The 25,147-nt window shown below is 45.7% G+C and overlaps 1 pseudogene; it reads right to left on the bottom strand.

Annotated features, from left to right (window-relative positions):
- Positions 1–17,278: 17,278 nt before the first annotated feature.
- LOC130129672 (phosphatidylinositol 4-phosphate 5-kinase type-1 gamma-like) lies at positions 17,279–18,865 on the bottom strand (annotated as a pseudogene).
- Between the last annotated feature and the right edge of the window lie 6,282 nt (positions 18,866–25,147).

The following is a 25,147-nucleotide window of genomic DNA, read 5'->3' as shown; positions in this document are numbered from 1 at the left end:
GACACCCCTGGACTAAAGAGTCTGACCCGCTAGCCAATGGGCTAGCAAGTTTACACATCCATGATCATTACAATACTATTTTTCAAGCAATTTAAAATAGCCGCTGTCCAGCGCATGTAAATACTGCAATGTCTCAGTGGTAGTCATGGTGTGTCTGACACAGCGGCTCTACCCAGACATGTTGGAAATAATACCTGAAAAACAAAAAACGGAAAACATATGCTAATCTAAAAAATGTAAAAAGGCCTATAAAAAGTGAAATTTTAAAAAAGAACTGAACGTTGCGAAGGAAATGACGCAACCAACACATCATAAATAGTGACATGACGCGCACGATCATGGTCATTTTAAGTAGATCTTATCATAACTTTTTTTGTGCAATTGATCTAAAACTCATTTTAATGCAAATATATGCAATTTTAGGAGCATTCAGGGAGCGGCAGGTCTGTATCTTTTATTTCACAAAGTTATTAAACTTTGAAAATCAAAACGGTTGTAATGACCGCCTTGGTCGTTCTAGTTGTTTTTAAAGTTTTAAAGTAAAGCAGTTGTGTTACACAACAAGAAAAGATGGCACAAAATTTTGTTGGAACTTTTGGACCTGCGTTATGTTTGAATACGTGCCTTGATAATGCCAAAATGTTGGGCCTAATTCTTAAAATAAATGAAAAATAGAGAACTGCAATGGTGTTTTGTTTCTTGCTTACCAAGACATCCACTCTATTGCATGGAATCGAAAACGTGAGCCCTGAATCGTGAGACGTATCGAACCGTGAGATTTGTGAATCGTCCCACCCCTAATAGTCAGTACAGTATACATATTACGACATATACACAATAGACAATACATATTACTACATATAGACAGTACACTACACATATTGCTACATATAGACTTTACAGTATAACTGTTACTACATATTGCAATAGACCATACATATCACTACATATAGACAGAAGACTACACAGATCACCCTACTTAAAGACAATGTCAAGCAGAGCATGTTTTGTCTTTGGACATCCAGCGTTTTGTCTGTAAGATTGTCGACAGCGTAACACAGTAGCTGGCAGCAGTAAAGGAGAATCCTGAGTGAACTGAAACAACATACTTTGACACAGTAAAACAGATCATTTTAAGATTGTGTGGCGTAATGGCTGATACTCCATTTGCACGTGGTACTAAATTGTGTCTTTGGCAATACAGTTACAATCTTATCTCTCCTGTTGACTAAAAAATCCAGGTGTGAACGTTCCCCAAACACAGCAGGCATGGATTGTAATCTGATTTCTTTGTGGCTGCAGGTATGCCCTCCGCTCCTCCCTTAGGTTTCAGAAATGAGCCCGAGATTTAGCAAATTGTGCAGGAAAACAGCAAGGAAGTTCAACTGGAGGTTTTTTTCCCCCCCTTTCAACTCCAGAATCTTTTTTGATGGGTGTAAATGCAACATGGATAGACTTCCTTTGATACAATCTGGATATGAGCCACATGACATACAGTGTTTAAATGGGTGGCTAACTTTTACAGAGTATGATGAAGGCTTTTTTTTTTTACACTTGACAATTTATATGACCTCTGTCCAGATTGTTTCTGGATGGGATTTATCCACAGCACTCCCCAGAAGCTGTTGAAGTTCCTCATCCTGAATCTAACTTCCCATTTACTCATCAGAGGAGAGGAGAGGAGGTGACATCGTGGAGTAACAGTCATTTTTTCTTTGCTAACTTTAGGCTACATCTCCTAAAGTGGTTTAATCAATCCGGAAATAATCCATCTCCGATGCCTCTCAGGTGACATGGGTAGATTTCAGTCTAATGTCAGCTGTAAAATGGCCAAGTGGAAAGTGCTTCATGAGTCAGCCAAACAGTACCAGGTGATGCTGAAAAGAATGGGAACTGTCCTGCACACAGAAAATGAAGAGGAGGAGCAGATGTCTAAGGAGTTGATGGTTCAGAGGTTTGAGGTTTCCACAAGACAGTGACGATGGCCATGTTTCTTCCATATTAAGTGATGGATTAAGGCAAAGCTCTGTTTGTCCTCTTTGGGCACCCATCATGTAAATATAACTGGAGTGGTTTACATATCTCTTACATTCACTACCTCCTCTCTGACTGTTATTCTCTCTCTGTCTCTTTCTTTCACACACACGCACACACAAGCAATTTCTCTCCCTCTTCTCTCTCACTCTTTTCACATATTCTTTCATTCTTGCGCTCTTTCTCTATCTCTGTCTCTTTCTGTAGTGTTTCTTTCATCCATGTTCTGATGTATGTGCATCTACAAGTGTGTATGTCTGCAGACTACTTTGTTTGTCTAAATACATGTACTTAATTAGTATCTCATACTAGTATGTACATGTGTGGCATCGGGAGAAAGAAAGTGCGTGCGTGCATGCGTGCATGCGTGCGTGCATCTAGTGCAGTAGTTCAGTAGGAAAGATGCATGCTTGCTTACCACCTGCTTTTCTGACCTCGCTTACAGTTTGCTGCTGCTGGCTAGCCCTTGTGGTGAACAAGAAAGCAGTCCAATGTGTAAGCCTTCCACCGCCAGTACATAGCTTCTCCTTTGCCAAGACCTCTGACAGGCCTCCTCATGGCAAAGCACTAACTGAGTGCCTCGCAGCCTCAGGCAAACTTAGTTGGGGATCTTGGAGTTGCAGTGGTCCTCAGAGGCTGTTCATGGCCAACCACTGCCCCTCTGCCTTGTGGGAAGTCTATTGAGAAAAAGGCTAGGGCAGCACACCCCGAGAGAAGAGCAACATGTTTGGCGGCACACATTAGATGATTCTTCGACAGTCTGGAGTTTCGGTCGACCTCCTGCAGTCATGATGGGTGACTGGTCATCCTGGGTATAAGCCCTTGCCACTCGGACCAACTTGTCATGGCAAAGACAATGCTACAGAGGACTATGCACCCTATGTGGCACTCTAAAAACCTCCTGGCGTAGGTTTCCACCTCTGACCATGGTGTACAATATCTGGCCTTATATCCGGTTGAAGGCTGGTGGGTGTTGAGGTGTCTGGCGATGGGAGCAGGGTAGAATTGGCCTGGGAACGCCTAGTCAGAGCCCTGCACAACAGCAGCATGGGGTATATGGTCGCTAGCAGCTGGGATTGAAGGTCAGCTGCTTTTGGCAGACCCCTGTGTGACTGAGCAGCCCTATTTAGGGACCACACTGCTTACTCCAATTGGGGAGGGACCTAGAAAAGGTGGCCTAAAAATTGTCCACTCGACCAACCTTCTGGGTAGGTTACTGCGCCTACCGGGTATTCTATCCTGCGGTAAAAACAAGAAAATGATCCCATTCATTTTGGCTACATGGAATAATAGGACTTTCCTTGATAATGATGGCAGCAGACCACATCAAATGACTGCACTGATTACTGAGTAACTGAGACGCTACAACGTGGACATCGCTGTTCATAAAAAGACCTACTGACACTTGTGATGTCTTGCTGACCCAGTACATGAGCGGTGCAGAATGCTGGACGGATCACCACCTGATCATGACCAAGCTCCACATCAACGTATGCCCCCCACAGCGTCTCAAGAAGCCCGTAAAAAGAGCAACTGAACTGTGCTAAATTGAAGTCAGCCCCAGCACGGAACAAAGCTCACGAGATTCAACCTTGTGCTGATAGAAATGATATGCACAACTACTACAATTCTATAAAGAGTATATATGGCCCCAGGAACTGATCTATTACACTCTTAGAATCAGTGGACTGACTGACAACCCTGAAAGACCAAAAGCGGATCCTGGCAAGGTGGGCTGGACATTTTGAAGCCCGATTTAACCAGCACTTACCAACTGACCAATCCGTCCTGGAAGAGCTGCCAATTCGCCCGCCCACCCCAGACCTTGATCACTCACCAACTTTTCAAGAAGTACTTGCAACCATCAACTCCCTCAAGAACAATAAGTTCCCTGGCAGTGATGGTGTCTCAGCAGAACTCCTAAATCAAGGAGGATACTTGTGCACCAGAATTATCTATCAGTACATCCTGCAGGTGTTGGACTAGGAGAGTGTCCCTCGACAATGGAGGGATGGTAAAATTGTCACCCTGTACAAAAACAGAAGTGACAAGTCCATCTGCAGCAACAGTCATGGCATATCCCTACTAACTGTTGCAGGCAAGGTCCTAGCAAAGGTCATGCTATCTAGGATGGTGACGTACTTGACAGAACATCTGCTGCCAGAGTCACAATGCAGTTTCAGAAAGAACAGGAGTACTGTGGATATGATTTTCACAGCAACACACCTACAACAAAAGCACAGCGAACTTCAGGACCTTTTCATGGCTTTTGTCGACTCTCCAAAGCTTTTGACACTGAATCGAGAGCTACTTTGGAAAATCCCGAGAAAGTTTGGCTGTCCGGGCAAATTTGTGAACACTCTGTCACAGTTCCATGATGGGACGGTGGCAAGGGTGACCATAGGAGGACAGGAATCGGCGCCCTTTAATGTATGCACTAGAGTGAGGCAGGGGTGTGTGCTGGCACCAGTACTGTTCAACATTTTCCTCTTATGTGTCACAAAACTTTTTCATAAAGATCTGGAAGACAGTAGCGGGATCACAATAGACTTTAGGCTAGATGGAAACCTCTTCAACATCCGAAGGTTCCAGGCAACCACCACGTTATCAGCAGTGCAGGTCCTTGCGCTGCAGTATGCTGATGACTGCGCTGTTGTAGCTCACACACCAGAAGACCTGTAAACCATCCTTTGTACAGTTTTGAATACATACAGCAGGCTGGGTCCATCAGTTAACACCACCAAGACTGAGGTGTTATGCCAATGGAGGTCCAGCCACTATGCCTGTCTTCACTATGGAACACATACCACTCTCAGTTGCTCCATCTTACAAATACCTGGGCAGCCTCCTTTATGAGGGCTGCAACACTGATCACGAAACTCACAATAGAATCAACATAGACATAAGGTCTTCCAAAACAAACACCTCCACCGTCACACCAAAATTGCCATTTACAAAGCCATCTGTATCACAATGCTCCTATACAGCTGTGAAGCCTGGGTCACATACAGCTGCCGCGTAAGGTTGCTGGAGTGGTTCCACATAAGGTGTGTGCAGCAAATCATGGGGATCACATGGCTTGACCGTGTTCCCAATGCTGAGATTCTTGCTAGGACAAGCTGCAAGAACATAGAAGCCACGGTCACTGAACACCAACTGTGTTTGCTTGGGCATGTCATCAGGATGCCTCAAAAACACCTGTCATATCAGGTCCTGTATGGACAACTTCATCTGGGCCGTCGGTCCGCAAGTGGTCAGAAGAAGCGATACAAAGACCAGCAAAAAACATCACTGAAGAAGTGTATTGACCCCTTGAGACTGGAGCAAGCTGCCATCAACCGTTCAAACTAACGGGAGATCTGCCACAGAGGTATAGAACAGCTGGAAATGGAGAGGAATGTGAAAAAACAACAGAAAAGACTGAGACACACAGCCATGCCTGCCTCCAATAACTCAGACTTCATATGCCCAATGTGCAATACAACTTGTGGATCAAGAATTGGACTATACAGTCATCAAAGAACACACCGTTAACGAGGAGGGATGTCATCATCAGGCTCGATGGACTACCAGCAAGTGTGTGTGTGTGTGTGTGTGTGTGTGTGTGTGTGTGTGTGTGTGTGTGTGTGTGTGTGTGTGTGTGTGTGTGTGTGTGTACATGTTTAACTATCGTAATGTGGACCAAATGTCCTCATTAGGATAGAAAAACCAGAAACCACCTACCTTGTGTGGCCCTTTTAGAGGTCCTCACAAGTAAAAAGGTCTATTTTAGGGTTAGGACTTGGTTTTAGGGTTAAGGTTAGAATTAGGGTTAGGTTAAGGTTAGGGTTAGGCATGTAGTTTGCGTGGTTAAGGTTAGGGTTAAGGGCTAGGAAATGAATTTAGTCCACCAGGGGTCCTCATAAGGATAGTGAAACAAGTGTGTGTGTGTGCATGTGCTTGTGCATGAGTGCATGCATGCATGCATGTGGATCTTCCCCTGGATCGCCACCATGCTGTGGTGGAGAAGCTCGCGTGTACTTATGATCCCAAGAGCTATTCTGTCCGGAGCTTGGCTCCTGGTAGGGTCACCCTAGGTGGATAGGTCAAGGAGGAGGTTTCTGACAAAGTGGGATCCAACAAAGACCTCAACGGTGGAACTGGTTGAAAATTTCTGGAGGTCACAACAGCAGTGAAGGCGGATGAAGGCAACAGAGGCTGGTCCCCAATCGTCTTGCTTCTCCATGCCATTGGACTCTGGCCACCCCCTGCCATGGTACGTGTGGTGTCTGCAGGTGCATCAGCCTTTACCTAAAAAGCTGTCACGTGCAGGCATCCTCCCGCAAGGGTGTTGACCCATAAACATCTTGGGTCAAAGCCCTGTGGCGATTAGGAAGAGGTGGCGGAGGCAGGACAGTGAATTCTTGCAGCCTCTAGCCACAGCCTGGCACACAGGCGGTGGGTGTATGAGCTGTCGCAAAGCCCTCAGACTGAGACAGAGGGGGTTCTCGGCTACTCTACCCATGACTGAGCAGCCCCATTTAGGATCCACTCTGCTCAGTAGGGGAAGGGGCTAGAAAACGTGCCCTAAACATAGTCTGCTTCATACCGCCTGTGTGGACCTCCACATCTTTTTCCGACCACATGGTGGTAATCCAGAGGGATTACCACCATGTGTACTCGTATATTTTGGAGCCTGGAACATAAAAACCCTCATGCACAGTCAATCCAGTGATCAACCTGAACGGTGTACTGCCATCATCACCCGAGAGCTGAGAAGAGTCCGGAGTCTCTTTAACCCGACTTGCTGATCAAGGGCAGCTGAAAGAGGAGAAGGGCGGTTAAACTTTCTTCTGGAAAGGAAAAGCAGCTGATGAGCTGAGGATTCACAGTGTTGGTTTTGCCATCGAAAACAGACTCATTTGCCACCTTGCTCAGCTTCCTCAGGGCATCAACGAACACCTGATGACGGTATGACTGGTGCAAGCCATCCCCATCTCTGCTGCACCCCCTCTGCCGATCCGGGGAGGGCTGCGGACTACCACATGCCTCCTCCGATACATGTGGAGTCGCCAGCCACTTCTTTTCACCTGACAGTGAGGAGTTTCGCCAGGGGGACATAGTGCCTGGGAGGATCAAGTTATTCCCCCCAGTTCCCCCTTCCCCCCGAACAGGTGCCCCGACTGACCAGAGGAGGCGCTAGTGCAGTGACTAGGACATATGCCCACATCCGGCTTCCCACCTGCAGATATGGCCAATTGCGTCTGTAGGGACGCCCGACCAAGCAAGAGGTAACACGGGGATTTGAACCAGTGATCCTCGTGTTGGTAGGCAATGGAATAGACCGCTACGCCACCCTGAACACCCCTGGTCCTCACATTTCTTGGAAAGTGAATCGACCAGGGTGGTTAATGTGCTAACATTAGCTTGAAGGTGGGATAGCTTGGTACCATGGTTGTTAGCCGAGTGCTTGAGGTCTGCGATCTTCTCGCCATGTGAGATAATTTTGCTCTCGAAAGACTCTGGAGACGTTTGTATCTCTTTTGACAGCCTCCGAGATAATGGAGTCAAATTTACTGATCATGTCAGAATGCATTTCGTCCATCATCAGCCTCGTGTTCAACAACAGCGTCTCATTAGCAGCTAGTTTCTGTTGGGGTTCTGGCTCAGGGGACAGCTGAGGCTTGTTGCGGCCTCCTTTAGAAGTCTCTGATTTCCATCAACCTGCCACCATATATTGTCCTAAATTGAAAAATGAATTAACTTTAAAACACGTGCTGCATCCTCACTGCTCACCAGCGCCCCTGTTTGTATAAGTTTCTGTCGGCTGTGTCTCTTTCCTTTAACCTTCATCTCTATCCATGTTCCACTGTCCATCCAACTATCTGTCCATGGCCATTCACTCTCTCTCTCTCTCTCTCTCTCTCTCTCTCTCTCTCTCTCTCTCTCTCTCTCTCTCTCTCTCTCTCTCTCTCTCTCTCTCTCTCTCTCTCTCTCTCGCTCGCTCCCCCCCATTCTCTTGCTTTCTTTTTTTTTTTTTGTCAACACTGAGTTGAAAACCATCTGTTATTGTTCAGTTTGGTCACACACACACACACACACACACACACACACACACACACACACACACACACACACACACACACACACACAGAAAGAGGGACTTTGGCAGCGTTTCCCCTCCCTTTTGTTTAAAATAATATAAGGTCTGAATGGTCACGAACACACACACACATACACACACACACACTGTCCACTCCCCTGCTCTGCTCTTCACACTGCAGATGCTCATTTCCCATTTTAAATGTCAAGTCTCGAGGCTCCATCGTAATAATAATAATACATTTTATTTGTGGGCGCCTTTCAGAGCACTCAAGGACACCTACAGAACACAGTTAAAAAACCACCAGGGCCAGCTAGTAGGGCGAGACTGAATCAATGTATCGGAGCACAGAAAAAAATCGGCCGATATTTGTCTTACATGTCTTTATGCATGCTCAAGAATCGAGGTAAGAGAATCAATGAAAGGTGAATCAGTTCATCCGGACACAGCTTTTAGTGGGAGAAATTTCATCACTCATCTACGTGACCTCTTCAGTCTAAACTAACTGCAGGTATCCCCACCCTTATAAACAATTCAGTGGCATAACGACCGAAACCCAACGATCGGTTTCATATGCAAATATGGGTGTGACCATTAACTAGTTACAATGGCCATGTGTACCATTCACAGAGGATTGAGGAATAATTGCAATCACAGCATTGTAGAATGGCGACAGATGGATGTACTTTTAGCCCCCCCCCCCTGGGGGGGGGATGAGGATGTGCACATCCTTGATATGAAGGAACGCTGGTTTGAATGGGGAGTCAAAAGAGGCCATCTATGTGAAGAGGGAACGACCATCCCTTAACCAAGGGGGGGCCTAACAGTACATCTGTCATCATCTTACAGTGCTGTGATTGCAACTATTCGCCCAATCCTCTGTGAATAGTACACATGGCCATTGTAACTAGTTAATGGCCACACCCATATTTGCATATGAAACTGATCATTGGTTTCGGTCGTTATGCCACTGTATTGTTTCTAAGGGTGGGCATACCTGCAGTCAGTTGAGACTCAAGAGATTACTTATGCTCCTTTTCCTACATGGTAGCGGCTCAACTCGACTCGCTCTCTTTTCGTTTTCCATTACTGGAAAGTACTGGCATTTTGGTAACTGTTGCCACTTTTCTGGTACCACCTTTGTCGAGGTTCCAAAAAAACTGGAGTGGGTACCAAAATCAATGCAGACCTCTGATTTGTTAGAGAAACGCGTCACTGCGTCATTTTGCATCATTTTGCGTCACTGCGTCATCAGTGTGCGCATGGGATATCACCCGGCATTTTTAAATACTTAAGTGGTCGGAGTGGAGTTATCTTAAAAGTACATTTTGAAATTGAAAACCAGGCGTTGCTATGATGAACAGCTACACTGAGGGGGTACTGTTACGGTAATGGAGATTGACACAGAAGCGAGTCGAGTCAAGTTGAGCCGGTACCATGTAGTGGAAAAGGGGTATTAGATGAGTGATGAAACGTATCTGTCAATAAAAACAAAATGAAAAAAGGTTGAATCAGGTCACCTGGACACAACATTTATTGACAGATACGTTTCATCACTCATCTAAGTGACCTCTTCAGCCTCAACTGACTGCAGGTATCCCTACCCTTATAAACAATACAGTGGCATAACGACGGAAACCAACTATCAGTTTCATATGCAAATATGGGTGTGACCATTAACCAGAGTTTCAATGACCATGTGTACTATTCACAGAGGATTGAGGAATAATTGCAATCACAGCATTGTAAAATGGCGGCAGACGGATGTACTCTTAAACCCCCCCCCCCCGTCACTTCATGGCCTCATTGACTCCCCATTCAAACCATCGTTCCTCTCTATCAAGGATGTGCACATCGTCATCCTTGAAAGAGTGGCCACTGGCCTGTAGATGGATGTCGACTGTGGAGTCCTGGCCTGACATGTTAGCTCTCCTGTGTTGTGCCATCCTCTTGGTCAGCGTTTGTTTAGTTTCCCCAATGTACAAGTCACTGCAATTCCTCTTGGCACTTAACAGCGTACACAATATATTGCTGTGTTTGTGTCGGGGGACTCGATCCTTGGGGTGGATCAACTTCTGGTACGGCGTGTTTTGGGGTTTGAAAGCAACTGAGACACGGTGTCTGGAAAATACGCGTCTCAACTGTTCTGACACTCCTGCCACATTTGGAATCACCACTGGTTTACGCTTAGGCAGCTGTTGTCCTTCTCCTCTCTTGGATCGGCTGGTGCACTGTTTTGGCTTCTTCCTTGCTTTTACAAATGCCCAGTACGATAACCACACTTAACCAAGGCTCTGGTTGATTAGATGACTACAGGCCCATTGCCCTAACTTCTGTGGTCATGAAATCCTTCTGGTGTGAGCTCACCTGAAGGAAATCACCGGCTCTCTGCTTGACCCCCTGTAGTTTGCCTATCGAGCAAACAGGTCAGTGGGTGATGCTGTCAACGTGGGATTTCCCTAAATCTTCCAACACCTCGACTCCCCTGGGATATATGGAAGGGGTTTCTTTGTGGACTTCAGCTCAGCGTTCAACACCATCATTCCAGATGTCCTCCACTCCAAACTCACCTGGCTCACTGTACCAGCCCCATCTGCCAGTGGGATTAAAAACTTCCTGATAGACAGGAGGCAGCTGGTGAGGCTGGGGAAAATCACATCCAGCACCCGGACAATCAGCACTGGCATCCCCCAAGGAAGTGTGCTCTCCCCTCTACTCTTCTCCCTCTACACAAATGACTGTACCCCAGGTGACTCGTCTGTTAAACTCCTGAAGTTTGCGGACAACAAAACCATCATTGGCCTTATCCGAGATGGTGACGAGTCTGTATATAGACGGGAGGTTGATCAGCTGGCCCTCTGGTGTGGCCGTAAAAACCTGGGGCTGAACATGCTCAAAACAGTGGAGATGACAGCGGACTTCAAGAGGAGTCCCCAACACTGCCCCCCCACCATACTCAACAGCACAGTGTCTACAGTGAAAACCTACAGATTTCTGGGTTCTAAAATCTCCCAGGGCCTAAGGTGAGCATCTAACATATAGACACAGTCATCAAAAGGCCCAGCAGAGGATGTACTTTCTCCGCCAGCTCAAGAAATTCAACCTGCCTCAGGAGCTGCTGATTCAGTTCTATACTGCAACAATCCGGTCTGTCCTCTGCACATCCACGTCTGGTTTGGTTCAGCCACCAAACAAGACCAAACAAGACAGGGACCAAACAAGAACAAACAAGGCAGGGGCAGACTACAGCAGACAGTTAGGTCTGCAGAGAAAATCATTGGTGCCAACCTGCCCTCCATTCAGGACTTACACACCTCCAGACTCATGAAACAAACAGGCAACATCACTGCAGAGCCCTATCGCACCCTGGTCACAACCTACTCCAACTCCTCCCCTCTGGCAGGTGCTACCGAGCACTCTACCTCAAAACAACCAGATATAAAAACAGTTTTTTTTCCGCGGGCTGGCATTCAAATGAACGCTTAACACTGTCAAATAGATCCAACCATTTTGTATATACTTTACTGTACATTGTAGGTATACTGGTACGCTGTCATGTACAGCTACCTCAGGCATGTATGTACATAAGTAACCTCCTAACTTCTGTTTCAGCACCTCTGATATATTCTCTGCACCATTGCACGTTATCACCTCTTATTTCACCTGTATAAGTCAATCCTTGTGTGTGTGTGTGTGTGTGTGTGTGTGTGTGTGTGTGTGTGTGTGTGTATACATATACATATATATATATATATATATATATATATATGTGTGTGTGTGTGTGTGTATATGTGTGTGTGTGTGTGTATATATATATATATGTGTGTGTGTGTGTGTGTGTGTGTGTGTATGTATATATATGTATATATGAAGATTGTTGTGTTGTAGTGTTGTTATTCTATGTTAAGTACACTGAGAGAGCCATGAAACCGGAGTCAAATTCCATGTATGCACAAACCTACATGGCCAGTAAGCATGATTCTGAATCTGAACTGTCTGTATTTATGGAATAATAGAACACTGGAAAACCATCTGACTTTGACCTCAGTCAACAAAGCTGTGAACAGTTAGAACTAGACAATTGGAAAATATCAACCAAAAAGAGATGAGAGGAGAGCAGAGGATGCAAAGAGGAGAAGAGAAAGCGAGAACAGAGGAGAGGTGAGGAAAGCTTAAAGGCTCTGATATACCAGGCCGACGGTCAGCTGTCAGCAAATTTTGGGCCATTGGTAAGCGTCTGTGGCCCTAGTTCTTGCAGTGTGTCCCACACTGTTGGCAATGGTCGGACCCCTGTCAGGCGCTTTTTGGCCGATTCAGCATATTGAATGTTGAATCGGCAGCTGAGCCCGTTGGTGAGAGAGATCACTCTGATTGGCTGTTCAAATTAGCGAATCAGTGCACAAGAAGAGAAACGGAAGTTATGAAAGCAAGCAAACGACGAAGTCTTCTTCCACAACCAAAAGATCAAGGGCTGACAACACCAGTGCCATTTGCAACCTTTTATCAGACATATTTTCAATGAGAATTGGCTATGTTAATGACACTGTAGTGAGCGAGAGTTGAGTGAAAATGGTAAGCAAATGCTGCTTTGTTTACGGTTTGTATGTCCGCAGTCCTGGGTCTTCCGGTTTCAAATTTTGAATGACGAATACAGACTACCGCCATCTGATGGTGTGGAGAGTTATTTCCTGTCACGCAGGTCAGAACGTACATGCTAGTTGGCCGTTGGCTGTAGTCTTTGCGGTGTGTTCAAGTGCTACTTTTTGGCCCAGACGCAGGCGACGTGAGGTGACGCAACAGTCGGCCTTCATTGCCGCTAGTTCTCTGATGTCGGTTTGGTGTGTCTGGGCCCTTAGGAACAGAGAGCAGAGGAAACAAAGGGAAAGAACAGGAGGGGATGGAAGCGGGGGGGAGGTGAAGGGCGAGAAAGGGAGCAGATGATGGCAGAGATAGTAGAGGGGCTTCTTGTCTAGAGGTATTTGGAGGTGTTTCATCTTTTTTGCTTGCAGACTTTGTGACAAAGCAGCCAGAAAGACTTCCTGAATTTCATTGCCTTTGAACTTCCTATGGAATGGAAAGCTGGCTCATCACTCTGAGAATTTAAAAACCCCACACTGGTCTGTGAGCAAGAGAAACAATGTACACACACACGCACACACACACACACACACACACACACACACAATTTAATCCAACCTTCATATTCACAAATAAAAAAAATGCGTGAACAGAACACACACACACACACACCACACACACGTCTGTTGTCATTAGAGAGGTCCATGCGGTGAACAGTGGTTGTCTTTGTTCTGATTGGGTGTGGTTCTGTGAGGTGGTCTAGAACATGACTATGAATTGCCAAACCCGCTGGCGTCCCTACAACAATGCACTGGGTGGAGAAAAATGCTGGCCATAATCGCAGGGTATTTGGTCAATCCTCGGTCAGGGCGGTATTAAACATCACAGTTTACCAGCACTCCACTCAGCTGGAAGTGGCCGAGATACACAGATTACCAAAAAACAAAAACAGCTGAGTCCAGGTAGGGGAGAGGTGTGTGGACATGTGAACGGAGATGAAAACTTGGTGGTTTCCCAGTGATGTGTGTTTGGTACAGCTGTTCATCATGTGTGATTGTGTGGACCTGCTGCTGACATAGGGCTCAACATTGTGAGCATTTCACTTGGATTTGCGACTAAAAATAGATGTGTGTAAAAATGTATTTAGGAGCACGTCTGCAAATAAAAAATAAGCCCAACAGCCTCTATATGTTCTTTTTTCAATGAAACTTTAAGACATTGACAGTCGTAGTGATCACTGCGCTGAACCAATGTAGTCTGTTGAAAAACATCATGTGATCTACTCGCCAGCGCAAAGCGACAGCACTTTCTTTAAAATGCGGGAGCCTATCCCAGTAGTCATTGGGCGGCAGACGGGGAGAAACCCTAGACAGGCCGCCAGTCCATCACAGGGCCAACACACACACACATTCACACCTAGGGACAATTTAGTACGGTTATAGTTTGAAGCAAAAATAATTATAAACCTAGTGCTTTTTGCAATCAAATAAATTAAGTCATCTCATGTCACCATCAGCCGCTTTTCCGGGGTCAGGCCGCGCTGAACCACCTCAACTGGCTCCTTTTGACGTGAAGGAGCAGTGGCTGTACTCAGAGCTCCCGCCGGATGTCCGAGCTCCTCACCCTGTCTCTAGGGCTGAGCCCAGACACCCTGCAGAGGAAACTCATTTCAGCTGCCTGTATCCGCGATCTCCCCCTTTCGGTCACTACCCAAAGCTCATGAGGATTGGAACGAAGGGGTGAGGGTTGGAGGGTTGGAACGAAGGTGAGGGTTGGAACGAAGACTGACTGGTAAATTGAGAGCTTTAAATTAAATAATTTTACTTGTAAATGTCCCCTTGTATCCCTTTATTAAGGAAAAACACATTATTTGATACATTTTCATTGTGTCCCTAAAGTTCTTTGTATGCTGCTTGGGGGGAAAGTAAGCTTCAAGCCCTGCGACACACAAGTAATCGGGTCATTGCAGATTTGTTATTCATATTTTTATCTCAAAGGTGAAAGTTGATAGGCCTTTTTCCTCTTCCTCTCCTTTCTCGCCTCCTCTTCCTCCCCTTTTCTCCCACATCACATAACCCCCACCTCAACACACACACACACACAGTCCAGTGACTGGTAGCATCATGTTCTCTCTGCTGTGAATGTCATAGGTAGCAGCAGCATGTCTCTGTTAGCTTAATTCTGCTTACCAGGCTAATTTTAGCTCCCTCCCACGGCTATGACATCAATGTGTGTGTGTGTGTGTGTGTGTGTGTGTGTGTGTGTGTGTGTGTGTGTGTGTGTGTGTGTGTGTGTGTGTGTGTGTGTGTGTGTGTGTCAGTCATGCATTTTGTGCCCAAACAGAGAGGCAGACAGCTATAGACAGACAAGTAGACAGACAGCGATAGAGATTCCTCCCAGCTGGTGTTGTGTCATAAGGGTTCCCTGTGGGATCTCTCTTCCTGGTCTTATCACCCTGGGTGTGTCACACCAACAGTCTTTCCCTCTCTGACTCACAGGAGCTGCCTGGAGGACGAGTCTTGATTATGATGTATCTTTCCGTTCATTCATTCATTGATCCATTTAATTTTTCATTTATTTTCCTTCCTCTTATTTATTCGTTGTCAGAATCAGAACCAACTCTATTGGTCAAGTTTGCTTATGCATATGAGGAATTTTACTCTGATTTACAGTAGCTTCTAGTGCCTACGTGTATCACTCACAAAAAGAGAAGACAACAAAAAAGAAATAATATATAGAATCCTGGAGATAAGTATGTATGCACAACACGGTATGTTACAACTGTTCAGATATTGGTAATGGCTGAATCATTTCTAACTTGTATATGATATTCTGTACTAATAATATATGTGATATATTTATTCATCCATCTGTTATCCAAACCACTTATCCTGCTCTCAGGGTCGCGGGGATGGTGGAGTCTGTCCCAGCAGTCATTGGGCGGCAGGCAGGGAGACACCCTGGACAGGCTGCCAGGCCATCACAGGACCCACAAACACATTCACGCCTAGGGACAATTTAGCATTTATTACCTGTGTCTGTGCTTAAAAGTTACCCCTTTTCAGAGTTCAACCAACATCTCGCACTTCAGCTAGCTTTTCTCACCAGCACTAGGGGTCCTTTTACACTTTCATTAGTTAAAATTAATCCGAAAGAGTAGCTTTAATCTGACATTTGACTGACTCTTGAGAATTTTACCATGTAGGCATCCTGCTTGGCCTGCTGAAGTTGTCGTAGTTTGGCTGTAAACCACTGCTTATTATTGTATGTGCAGAAGGTTTTGGTAGGGACACGTCTTCACAAAAGCTGATGTAACATGTCACAGTGTCAGTTCGTTCCTTCAGATTGCCAGTTACAGCTTCAAATACACTCCAGTTGGTGCAGTCAAAACAGTCTTGCAGTTCCTTTCTTCACTGGTCCATTTCTTCACTGTTTTAACCAAAGGCTTTGCAGATTTTAGTTTCTGCCTATAGGTTGGAACAAGATGAACCAAGCGGTGATCAGAGTGCCCCAAAGCTGACTGGGAGATAAAGCGATATGCGTCTTTCAAAATTGTGTAGCAGTGTTCTAGTGTGTCATTTTCCCTGGTGGGACAATTAATATGCTGTCTGTATTTTGGTAGTTTGTGGTTTAATTTTGCTCTGTTAAAGTCCCCAAGGATTATGAAAAGTGAGTCTGTATGTTCTTGTTCCAAGCCGGTAATCTGGTCAGCCAGGGTTTGCGTGCGCCATAAACACTGACCAGGATGAAGGATGAAAACTCCTACAGTGAATAAAATGCCTTGCAGTTTATGAACAATGTCTCGAAGTTCAGGTTGCAGAGAATACACACAGAGAATAAACAAAATCAAAGAAAGTACAGATAGTTCCCAGGTTATGAACGCCCGACATGCGAACTCCTGTACTTAGGAACCAAGCTCTGTAAAGCCCATTTTAAAAAATCAAGTTACACACAATGGTTTGTACTAACGAACGGACGGACTACTTTGCGTGACGCTCAAAACACTGCGCGTTTTAGGCAGTTTGTCAGCCCGAGGGAGAACAATGCCATGCCGTCATCCTGAGGAGCAGTCATTTGTGTAGAGGGAGAAGAGTAGAGGGGAGAGCACTCATCCCTGGGAGGCACCAGTGCTGATTGTCCGGGTGCTAGATGTGATTTTCCCCATCCTCACCAGCTGTGCTCACCAGTGGAGTTGCATTTCATGACATGCAGCTCCTTCCTGCACGGATTTCTTCCAGGATTGCCTATCCATGCAGTTTCTTCCCAGTTGCTCGATGTGAAGTTGAATTTCTTCAGACTGGTCTTGATATTGTTTTTGAAATTTTTCTTTTGCCCACCGGGAGCTTACTGACATTCCTTCAGCTGGGAGTACAGGATGTGTTTGGGGAGATGTATATGTTGGACATGCAGATGACATGGTCTGTCATGTCATTTGTTTGGTCCTTTAGGTCTCGGTCTTCAAAGACTCTTTTCCCGAGTCCTGCATAAGCGCTACTGGCACAACTCAGGCGATGGTTGACCTCAGAGTCAATATCAGCTTTTGAGGAGAGAAGGCTGCCGAGATAGAGGAAGTGATCAGCGTTTTCAAGAATTTTGTTGTCCACTTTTAAGGTGGGATGGGTTGATGGCTGGTTGGTCCAGCCTGGCTCTATGAATCAGGGGCTCCTCCAGCAGCCAGTGCAAGGAAGCTGCAGGCTCCAACCTTTTGCATATACAGTATCTGGGCAGCAATTTCTGTAGAAACTTAGCCTCCATATGCATGACAGTCTTGATGATGAACTCATCATTCTTGGTCAGATAGAAAACTGACCCGCTTGCTCCCAAGTTGGACAGCTCGATCAGGGGCTCATTAAACAGCAAGTACAGGTAGTCATCTGATCTGATTCTGAACAATTCTCTGAAATAGTGGAAAGCCACAGGAATATAGGTTTTGAAGCAACAGTCTGGGAAATGGTGGGGTGGGGTCAAATTTCTGCCCTCGCTGGGAAAGAAGATACTCTCTACCACATAGAAGTCCTGCATTAACACATCTCTCTCCAGCTTGGAGCTCAGGACCCACTTTGTAACCTATACCCAGCTGGATGGCACCTTTCAGGGCGGAGGATGTGGTCCTCCTGTAGGTGGTCTCTCCTGAGGCATCCATGCCTCTGTGGTCAATCATCTTCCCCTGGCTGGGATGGCCTGAGGAAGACAGTATCTCTATGATGAAGGCCTTCTTTGCAGCAGCATTGGAAGTGTGTTTGCCATGCCTTTTGTTGGAGTCTAAAGTTGTGGTGAAGTAGGCACATGATCAAGTCAGTTCTATTGGTTGCTGTGGGATTCGAGAGAGCTGCCTTGACATTGTTTTGCACTGGCATAGCAGTTTGGGAGGAGGAGCCATCTTTCCCCTTGTGTATATAAAACTGAGAGAAAGACGTGATATAAACAGGTAGAGGAACCAGTAAGAGGAAGATCACCCAGTGCAACAAACTCATCATGAACTTACTTACTTAGTATTTTAGAACCTTTTCCTTTGTTGGTCTTAAGCATATTTCTGAGACCTGTTATGTGTTTTCTTAAATGGAAACTTTTTTTCATCCACCAAATCAAAACCAACTATTTTCTTTAAAGTCAACACACTTTCAATACATTTTTCTGTATCTGGAAAATACTGGAATACTTTAACAGATTTTCCAAAGGTGTCATCTAAGAAACCATTAATTTCCTCTTAACGTGTACAGAGCTCCAATTTGTGACTGTGAGTCTGTAATAGAGATACTGTCAGAGCCGTTGTCATACCCTATTTCCTCCACCTTATCCTCACCAGCAACACTCTGCATAACGCACAACTCACCCTTTCTCTCCTTTGCACCACCAGCTTGACTTTGGTTAGGTCCAACTGCTGGCCCTTTTCTGCTGCTTTTCCCTGCTGCCAGTGTTTCTTTTGCTCCTTTCCTTTCATCTGCTGTGACACTCGGGACAGCCGAGCTGTCATCAGTTACATTTCTCACTGCCTGAATCAACTCGCTGTTCCCCTGCCTGATTATCTGCCTGCCGACTGTATCCCTCTCCTGCCTCGGGCTCAGTCGATGGGTCACTCCTGCGGAGCAGCAGCATCCGCTGGCTGTGCACCGGTGTTAGTGCGCTCCTCAGCCGGTCTGTGAGGGCAATTGTTCCACTTGTGCCCCACATCCCCACACTCAACACAGAGAGAGAGAGAGAGTGATGGGGGCTCTGTCCTGCGGGATTGTTACCTGACACATATTGGGGACAGACTGCCAGAAAAAGAGGGCTGCAAAGAGCATGAGGACAACAGAGAAAGAGAGAACAAGAAAAAGAACGAATGAGTAGCACAGAGATAAAAGCCTGAAAAAAGAATGAAATGCAGGTGTATGAAAGAGTCGGATAAAAAAAATACTTAGTGAGAAAGGTGAGTGGCATGTGTGCATAGTATTTAATGGTTCATATGTAGATGATGTACATGTGTGTGTTGATCAAAATTCATTCTTTATTTTCTAATGGCATGTTATCTGTCTTTTTGTCTGTCTTCAGTTTATTCTTTTCTCTCTCGCTCTGTCTCTCTCTGTTTCTCTCTCTCTGACCACATCCTCTCTGTTTGAGAATGCCGCTGGCCCCACATGGGATACAAAATGTTCACTCTTGGTCAATCAGACTGATAGCATCTGACATCTCCTGCGCTGGAACACAGCCTCCTTCCACTGGTGCTGGTGTTATGTATGTATGTATGTATGTATGTATGTATGTATGTATGTATGTATGTATGTGTGTGTGTGTGTGTGTGTGTGTGTGTGTGTGTGTGCGTGCGTGCAATCATATATCATATGAGATGTAGTCTTTTGGTTAGTTTCTCACCTTCTTTTGGGTGGCCGAGCTTCCTGTTTGGAGTCTGTTTGCTCCATGCTGTCCAAAACTGATTTTCAAATGGATGGTTACCTGGCAAGCATGGGATCACCATCTTTTAAATTAAATCTCTAGTCAACAATAGTCCTTATCTGGTAAACCACACTTTGACCAAACCATAACAGAGCATCTCAGAGTAGAGAAGAATAGAAATAAGTAGGACAAACAGGACAGACCTAGGGCTTTCACTGATGACCTTTTTGGTAATGAGTAATTTATCAATTACTTATTGATTATTCTGATGATGAATAAAGTGAATCAGACGAAAAAAATACTTCTTGTCTGAAATACTCAGTTGTATTTCAGAGCAGCAATCTAACACAAGATTCACTCTGGCTGGGGCATCCGGGTAGCATGGCGGTCTATTCCGTTGCCCGCCAATACAAGGATCACCGGTTTGAATCCCTGTGTTACCTCTGGCTTGTTCGAGAGTCCCTACAGACACAATTGGCCGTGTCTGCGGTTGGGAAGGCGGATGTGGGTGTGTGTCCTGGTCGCTGCACTAGTGCCTCCTCTGGTCGGTCGGGGCGGCTGTTCGGGGGAAAGGCGGAACTGGGGGGAATAGCGTGATCCTGCCATGCGCTACGTCCCCCTGGTGAACCTCCTCACTGTCAGGTGAAAAGAAGCAGCTGGCGACTCCACATGTATTGGAGGAGGCATGTGGTAGTCCGCAGCCCTCCCCAGATCGATAGAGGGGGTGGAGCAGTGACTGGGACAGCCCGGAAGAGTGGGGTGATTGGCTGGATACAGTTTGGGAGAAAAAAAGCCCCCCCCCCCCCCCAAAAAAAATTCACTCTGGCCTTCAATTGACATTCTCGTTCGCCCTGTCCACTGTAATGTAATGAGTTCCCTATCTGTGATGTTTTTGTTTCTGGTTCATGTTGTGATGATGTTCTTGTTTTGTCACGTGTCTTAACGTAGTAATACCGAGTGTTCAGAAAGATGTCGATCACACAGTAAGATACATTTGTAGGTAGGATGCTCTGTCCAGCATGGACGCAGTGTCGTGGGGAAAAGTTCAGCTTTGTAGCACTAACAAACCACCGGCATGTTCTTTGGTTCCCGAGTTTATTTTTTTTCTTCCATTTTCTCGGCTCAAATAATCCTCTGTGTCGTCTGTGTGCAGCAGTAATGGTCGTCTCGATGCTTCGCCGCACCGTGGAGCCGTTCTGCACAGCCAGCCATGTTCAGACGTGCATAAAGACGTGAAATGAAGCTTCGAGGCAGTAAATTGTAATTAAGGGTTTTTTCTCGTAAAGTGAATTGCTTTACTGACGTGCTGACACGGCGCTTGACAAAACACAATAGCACAGGACCAAACAGCATACTAACCCCTTCAGCGTCAACTCCTTTTTCCTCACTGTTTTTCATTGTTAATACGATTGGCCCTACCCCGGTCACACAACTTTATGAAACACGAAATACGAGCAGATACACGGGGGGAGGGCCATGGAGATAATTTCAGCGTTGTGTTTTACACTGAGGAGGTGGTGGGCCCCTGGTTAGCTAGCACGAACCTTCAACTGGGCCACGACATCGTGTGTGTGGCTGTGTCTGTGTCTGTGCATGTGAGTCATTAGGGTCACACCAGGTGGTTAGAGAAAAGCCAAGACGTTTTCAATTTGTCCAGGAAGCAGATTGTTACCACGGTAACCAGAGTACACAAACCGGCCAATAACACGGCGTGATGGCCTCTCCCCCCCGTCTGATGGTATTTCCAGAAGTGTTGTGTGTTTCCGTGGAGCATGTCCTCCTCTGTTTTAATGCTGTCATCATTGGTTTACATGCACAGAGTGCTGCACACACATCCTGACTTCCCGGTTGAGGTCATTTCCAGGGTAAGGTGGTTTTATGTATTTTTATTTCTGTCAGTCTATATTTAAAGAGCATTTGGAATGCAGGGAGGTAGAGTCACATGACTGACTCGCAGTCAGATAACCAGTGCAAGTATCCAGACAGATAGTTCTATCAAATCACATAAAACTGCACATTAATTGTAGAAAAATGAAAGGTAGAGTTTTTCTAAATTTATATTTCTGCTCACGTGAGTCTGTTCCTGTCTTTTTCTGTTCACTTCTGCTTTTCTAATCGCAGCCCCAGTCAATACAATTCAACTTAATTCAATCCAAATTCATTTTTGGTGTCACACACACACACACACACACACACACACACACACACACAAACCCATTAGGGCTTCCCTGGCCAGCGGGCGGGCAGACGACTGGTCTGAGAGCCAGGTGGCCAAATACTAGAGACTGTAAATTTCATCCCTGGATTTCCTAGAAACACGCGCACACACACACACGCACGCACACACGTTTGACCTGCCTTGACCCCACCAAAACCCTTGAGCCTTATATAGAATTGGCAGGCAAAACAGTGTGTGTGTGTGTCTGTGTGTGTGTGTGTGTGTGTGTGTGTGTGTGTGTGTGTGTGTGTGTGCGACGGAACCAGCAGATGTTTTACAGCCCTGTGAGATGACATTTATGATGAGACAGACTTGACAGTGTCATGTAGAATTGACAGACGACAGGAGAAGAGCAGTTCTCACATTAAATCACAACCCAGACTCTTACCTCTGTGTGTGTGTGTGTGTGTGTGTGTGTGTGTGTGTGTGTGTGTGTGTGTGTGTCTTCCTGTATGAGAAAGTCTGAAGGGGCCTTTATGGATGTGTGGTTGTGAGTGTGTTATTTAATGTGTGTGTTTACCAGGGTGAGGGAAAGTGTTGGGGTAGTGTTTCTGCTCCTGCAGATGGCTGATGTCCCAGCTGTGGATATCAGAAGCTGAACACGGGCAGATATGAAACATGCAGCAGCTATTATTCATTTTGCGTTATTGAACACTTGACTGTGTCTCCTTAAACACTTAGGAGGAAAGAAAAGCTCAAACACAGAAGGGTTTAAGACGGAGTCCTTCAGATTAAAAGCATGATTGGTAGAGAAACGGCCGAAGTGTAAGAAATGTGCGGTTTCATTCTCTCGTCTCTCAAACTGCAGAGTTTCTCTTAAGGTCCTGATGTTATCTCATGAACAACAAATTCCACTGCAGGGACAACAAACCACACGTATTGAGACATCTGACATTTTGTTCTGAATGAAGACGAATTAAGTTATTTCACAGCCTAGATAGATAGATAAATAGACAGATAGAGACAGACAGATAGACAACTAGATACATATAGATGGATACTTTATTAGTCCTGAGGGAAATTGCGGACGTTGTACCGGACCGTTGTGGTGAAGAGGAAGCTGAGCTGGAAGGCAAAGCTCTCAATTTACCAGTCAATCTCCGTTCCAGCCCTCACCTATGGTCATGAGCTTTGGGTAGTGACCGAAAGGGTGAGATTGCAGATACAAGCGGCTGAAATGAGTTTCCTCCATCGGGTGTCTGGGCTTAGCCTTTAGAGGTAGGGTGAGGAGCTTGGACATCCGGGGGAGCTCGGAGTAGAGCCGCTGCTGCTTTGCATCAGAAGGAGCCAGTTGAGGTGGTTCGGGCATCTGATTAGGATGCCTCCTGGGCACCTCCCTTTGGAGGTTTTCTGAGCATGTCCAACTGGGAGGAGACCCCGGGGTAGACCCAGAACTCAGTGGAGGGACTACATGTCCAATCTGGCCTGGGAACGTCTTGGGATCCCCCAGGAGGAGCTGGAGGGCGTTGCTGGGAGAGGGACGTCTTGAGTGCCCTACTTAACTTGCTGCCATTGCGACCCGACCCCGGAGAAGTGGCTGATGATGAGATGAGATGAGATTACAGCTCACATAACCCAAAAGCACACAATATCAACTACACACAATAGCAAGTCTGTAAAGCAAAAACAGCAACAACAAAAAAACTATAAAGAATATACAAAGTATGAAGAACTAAACTGAACTTCTTGATGCCTATATTAATAAAATACATTTCATAAACAGACAATTGTCTGAATCTGACATTGGTGTCAAATGACCTCGGCTATATGGAGGAGAAATGTGTTGGATTAAGATGAGATTTATTATGTTATTTTAATCTTACAATAATCATTATTTTGAAATGAAACACTAATTTGTTAAAAATGTAATCTCTTCTTCAGTGTGTTACGTTTAACAGACATAACAAGGAACTGGACGGAAACCATCGCCATCGAAACTTATGCTTGATACCACCATGTTGGAGAAATGATTGGTTTGGTCATAAGGATTAATGTCATTTCAAGATGTTTTCTGACAATAGGAAGTATTGATCCAAGTGAATAATATAAGATAAAGAGCTCTTACAACTCACATCTGTGTATCTGGAAGTCAGTTATAATCAGGTTGTCCTCATCATGGAGGATTCCATGTAAACTATGTGAAGGTACAAAAGAGAAGATTCTTCGCTTCTGTAGTTCCCCGGTGATTGAACGAGTTACCAAACTCCATTTGATCCGCTGAGTCCCTCCCCATCTTTAAGAAGACGCTAAAGGGGCGTCTGGGTAGCGTAGTGGTCTATTCTGTTGCCTACCAACACAGGGATCACTGATTCGAATCCCCGCATTACCTCCGGCTTGGTCGGGCGTCCCTACAGACACAATCGGCCGTGTCTGCGGGTGGGAAGCCGGATGTGGGTATGTGTCCTGGTTGCTGCACTAGCGCCTCCTCTGGTCGGTCAGGGTGCCTGTTCAGGGGGGTGGGGGAACTGGGGGGAATAGCGTGATCCTCCCATGTGCTACGTCCCCCTGGTGAAACTCCTCACTGTCGGGTGAAAAGAAGTAGCTGGTGACTCCACATGTATTGGTGGAGACGTGATAGTCTGCAGCCCTCCCCGGATCGGCAGAGGGGGTGGAACAGTGACCGAGATGGCTCGGAAAAGTGGGGTAATTGGCCAAATACAATTGGGGGGGAAATCCCCCAAAGAAAAAGAAGCTAAAGACCCAGCTCTTTCTCGAACACCTCCAAACCCAGTGGTATTAATATATTGAAAAAAAAAATCACTCTATGCACCCTATGCATTGCCTTTGTGCACTGTCTGTTGGCACCTATGTCCTATCAGACTTGAACGTAGTTTTTTTGGCACTTACTTGTGTTGTCGCCTCCTGACTAGATCCTTATTTGTGTTACATTAACTCTCAGATGTAAGTTGCTTTGGATAAAAGCGTCTGCTAAATGAAATTGTAATATTGAAGGTATCAGAGAAATATCCCGGATGTTTTGTGTAAATACTCTGTCAGCACATGGCCAGTAAGACTGGGAGCACTGGGATGGCAGCTCATTACATCAGGTGTGTGTTAAAAGACACTGTTGGTCTGATTCATACTGGCTGCCTTCCCAGTCACTTTCCACCATCTGGTCTGTGGAAGCTGGTTTGGGCTTTATGTGTTTTGTCTCTTCTTTATTGAAGAGTGACACCGGTGGAGTTTCTCAGCATTGAGTCTATGTGACGTCACGCATCGCTCTTCCAGCAGACTGCATGGCGCCCCCTAGTGGCGTTACAGCAGACATAGAGAAACACTCACTACTGTATCACTAGTGGACACACAGGACTCACACTTTTATTACAGCATGTAAAGGGTGGGCAGTCTTATCCAGAAAGGGC

This window comes from Lampris incognitus, chromosome 19 (genome assembly GCF_029633865.1).
Source record: "Lampris incognitus isolate fLamInc1 chromosome 19, fLamInc1.hap2, whole genome shotgun sequence".
NCBI classification, from domain to species: domain Eukaryota; kingdom Metazoa; phylum Chordata; class Actinopteri; order Lampriformes; family Lampridae; genus Lampris; species Lampris incognitus.
The sequence above is the reverse complement of the archived record's forward strand: the minus strand, read 5'-3'. Positions and strand labels throughout refer to the sequence as shown.